At 45.5% G+C, this 4507-nt stretch overlaps 1 long non-coding RNA gene across 1 annotated transcript; it reads right to left on the bottom strand.

The window, feature by feature from the left end:
- On the bottom strand, positions 3147-3943 carry LOC110397077. The gene is made up of 2 exons (XR_002437528.1): positions 3597-3943; positions 3147-3259 (listed from the first exon to the last, which is right to left on the bottom strand). It is a non-coding gene; the product is annotated as an uncharacterized LOC110397077 (long non-coding RNA).

Genomic DNA, 4507 nt, shown 5'->3' with positions numbered 1-4507 from the left:
ATGATAACGAAGCATTCCATTTGTTCCCAGATCCCAATTCATGGCCAACACTTCTCGCAGTCTGTGAGCCTCTGAGCACCTTTCAATACTTAAAGTACATACCAGCCACTGTAAGCTATCCTTAAATATCACGTGCAAATGTTTACATTCATGGAAACTAAGCTGCTGCTGCTTCTTTCTTCCTATCTTGCTCTCACAGGCACCAGATTCTTCTACGCTTATTGAGAGCGCACATAACCATCAACAGTTTTATCGTGAACTCATAGCTAGAAACCCCACAATAAATGCTTCCCTGACCTGTACCTGCTCTTTGTACTGTGGAAGTGTCTGGGGAAGCTCAGCCCACCTGGGCAAGCTAGGTAGGACACTGGTGGTTATTCATCGTGTGGGGAGCAGCCTCAGTGGGCAGCTTTCTTAATAACGTAATCCAGAAGTGAAAGGGTAATGTTTACCAAACCTGTTTCAAAATGGCTGATTAATCAAATAAATGGGTGTTTATTGAGGCTGTTGCTAGGTACTTACTGTTACTGAGATAACTGCATGACTCAACGAAGCCAGACAAAGAGTTCTACTGTTGCTCTAAAGCACTAACCTGCTGCAAAGTTTAGATCATGTCACCAGAGCTAGGCAGGAACTGCATTTTCTTCTCCTTTTTTTCATGAAACCAGTCACTCAGTTGCTTTATCAACACATTTTATGGCCAGCTTCAGTTGCCATTCTTCCATTAAACAAGACACAAACCCAATCCTTCTGGAGAATCACTTAATTCCAGCACATTACTGACACCAAGATCCACCTTTCTGTCATGTCTTTTCTCTGTTACGATCATAGAATCACAGAATGGTTTGAGTTGGAAGGGACCTTTACAATCATCTAGTTCCAACCCCTGTGCTATAGGCAGGGACACCTCCCTCTAGACCAGGTTGCTCAAAGTCCCCCCCTTGGATGGAGGGGGCATCCACAACCTCACTGGGCAATAGAATCATTAAGGTTGGAAAAGACCACTAAGATCATCTAGCCCAACTGCCCAGCTACCACCAATATTGCCTACTAACCATCTCCCTCAGTGCCACATTTCCACATTTCTTGAACAGCCCCAGGGACGGTGATTCTCCCACCCCCCGGGCAGCCTGTGCCTCACTGCTCTTTTAGAGAAGTTCTTCTTAATATCCAACCTGAACCTCCCCTGGAGCAACTTGAGACCATTCCCTCTCATCCTGTCAATGATGTCATAATATTCATGCATTGCCTATTAAGCATCCACATAAACTGCAAGCTCTTGGCCATGCAGAGAACACTTGTTAAATAATCAGGGGAAATTTTGTGGGGGATGGCAATCTTCTATTAGATCGACTGATAAAGGAGGCAGGCTTTCAGGCATCCAAACCCCTCAAGTCACACTTCTTGCTTGGCAGCCTGTCTGCTTTTCTAACTGGATGTGGGTTTGTTCCCCCAGTAAAACCTGTTAGTGACCCCTGAAATTAGTGCTGTACATATTCTGACCTCCCACAGATGCAAAGACAATGCCACCAATACACAACAAACAGTACGTGATGAGGCAGGCTGTTAGGGAAGATTCTATAATAGAAAATACGCCAGACAGCTTATGCCTCATATTTTTCTTCTAAAAACAAAAGGAAGCCTTTTGAAGAGACAGGTACTAATGAGGATAATTACAGAAAATTTTCTTTGCTTCTTGACAGAGGAAAGTACAGTGCGCAGCTTGGTGTGCAGAGGTTATATCTGCAGATCTGGGGAACATTAAGGCCACAAGCCTGCCCTCTGGTTTAACTCCCTCTCACTGTTTGTTTTTTATTGTTTTAATGTAATTGGCTTTTTTTTTGTTATTATTCCAAAATAGCACGTCCATGATCTGCTGATGGTAGTTTGCGTAACTGAGTGATATGGGCTACTGGAAAGCATAGGGGCATATTTACTTCAAATGTTGTTTCCAGTCCATCAGTCTCCAGTTGAACCAGTCTGAATTTTAGAGCAGCCCTGTCAGCAGGCTGTTAGCAGCGGCTTTACACCAGGGGACCCAGCAGTAGAGTTTAATCCTGGTGATCCATATTCCCTAGCACTATTTTTGGGGGGGGGTTAATTATTTTTTTTTCACCTTTAACAAATTGAATTATATTGTAATGAAACAGCATTTCACAGCTTGGAAATGCCCAACAATTATTCATAACACTTCTCCATCACTTTATTATTGTAACATACAGCCATAAGGAGCAGAGAGAAGCCAGCTCTGTAAGAAAATCTGGGGCAGATAGAGCAAGGTCTGTGCTGGGCTTTGAACCAGGAAGCAGGCTTTGTTTGAACTGCTCACGCTTGCATTTGATTTCTCGAATTAATGTTTTACCTGTAACTGGCAGTGTATTCACTGAAGGCAGAGGATGATCCCACTGCTAATTTAGCAGTGCTATATTCCCAGACATGTTACTGAAAAAAAAAACCCACGAATGCCTAAGTTGTCTTTTTGCTTTTAGTGTTTCTGATCATGAATCACTTTATGTATGTGAGTCTGGGACCAGCATCCCGGATGGGGTGCTTTATTAATGGGTCTGTGGATATCAGGAATGAAACAGCTGGAAAAATATCATCAGAATGAGCCACTGAACAGAAGTAGTTCATGAGTGATTCTTGAGTGCTAAAGGAAAGCAAGTGAAGGGTGGAAACACCCTCTCATATTCTGCATGTGGCCCACGGAGGAACAGATTATCAGAGAATCATAGAATGGCTTAAGTTGGAAGGCACTAGGAAGATCACCTAGTTCCAAGCCCCCTGCCACTGGCAGGATTGCCAACCACTAGGCCAGGCTGTCTGGGATCGCATCCCCAATAGCGGTGTGTCCCTGACCCTCACTGGCTGCCCCTTCCAACCGCTAGGCTGCAACCTCAAATCGTCACATGGGTCCCACTGAGAGCTGGCATTTGTCCATGGAAAGCTCCCATTGGGAACGGACTGCTGACAGCAGCGAAGTGTGAAGCAGGGTGGGAAAACAAGAAGTGGGTCAGGATCCAAGGTTCCACACTGACCTGATTTCCTCCAGAGGGCAGGAAGACTTTTCAAGCCAGCAGCTGTCTCAGGGACTCTTCTGCAGGCATATGTAAAGTGACCACCATAGGAAGACAATACCAGTAGTGATTCTAAAAAATGTTTTTAATACTAGAAAAGGTTAAGAGGCGGCAGCTCTCTGTTGGGATGTCCCTTAGTTTGTTCCAGAGCTGGGCTTCTTGTCTCCTTGCTGGTAGGGCACCTAGAGACAGGAGAGAAAATCAACAGCTTTTTTGGACATCAAATTATTTTACAGCCCGAATGCAAAATATATGCAACGCTCCTTCTCCAGTGACTGCAAACAGCCTTTTATGACAATGCAATTTAAGGGCAAGCTCAGCAGCTCAGCTCCACCTCAAAACACTTCTGGCAGAGAATTGAGTTGTTAACTAAATTATTATTAATATAATTAAAGCTTGATTTTCATTACATTGCATTCCACCGAAAACTCTGGGAAATATATTTGGTGGAGAGGGATCCGTATACTGAAAATAACTCAGCCTTTCAAGTCCTCGAGGCTTGGAAAAAAAATGGCATACATCAATTTATAGTTGATTCCTGTTTCAAATTCCCAAGGCCAGCTTTTTCTTTTTTCTTTTTTTTTCTTTCCCTGCTTGCAAGCATTTTTAACTGGTAAAGCTCAGATCTCACAGCTGTTAAGGAGAGTTCCTCTCGCTGCCTTCTGGCCGCTGGGGTGAGCCGAGCTCTGTGCGTGCCCTGGGTGCTCACATTCACCTTCTGCACCGGCCAGCCAGACCTTGCCTGCAGACTGCAAATCCTCATGGGATTAATTCTGCCAGAAGACACCGATTCCATTCATTCCTTTTCCATTACCAGTTCCTTGGATGGTGCTAAACAGAGTGGGGATGTGGCTGCACACCCCAGGTCCTCCTGACCGACCGTTCTGCCAAGGGCGAGGCAGCCTGTTTGCAAGCACTCCTGCTGCGAGCGAGCACGACTGGCCAAACTGGGGAAGTTGTTTTGGATTCAGGCTGTCTTGTGGAGCATTTTTGCGCCATGCCTAGATCATCTGCAACATGCGGTGTCCTGATGAAGGACAAATTGTTTATCTTTTTTTTAACCCCGCAATCCACGTGCATGTTTGCACAATTCCAGGGAGTGGGTGAAAAGGAGGGGAAGCTGTGGATGTCCCATCCCTGGAGGCATTCAGGGCCAGGTTGGATGGGGCCCTGGGCAGCCTGAGCTGGTGGGGGGCAACCCTGCCCACAGCAGGAGAGCTGCAACTAGGTGATCTTTGAGATCCCCTCCAACCCAAGCCATTCTGTGATTCTGTGACCTCCCAAAGGGTCTGTCCAGACCTCGTTCCATGCACAACAATGAAGTCAAGCACATGATCTGATGGAGATTGTTTCCTTATCTGCAACATTGCTTCTGCATGTGCTCCTCCTTACTGCAGTGCAAAGGGATGCTGTGAGCTAACCCATTTTGC

Source organism: Numida meleagris, chromosome 3, assembly GCF_002078875.1.
Source record: "Numida meleagris isolate 19003 breed g44 Domestic line chromosome 3, NumMel1.0, whole genome shotgun sequence".
Classification (NCBI taxonomy): domain Eukaryota; kingdom Metazoa; phylum Chordata; class Aves; order Galliformes; family Numididae; genus Numida; species Numida meleagris.
Note: the sequence above shows the minus strand (reverse complement) of the source record. Positions and strands in the feature narration are given on the sequence as shown.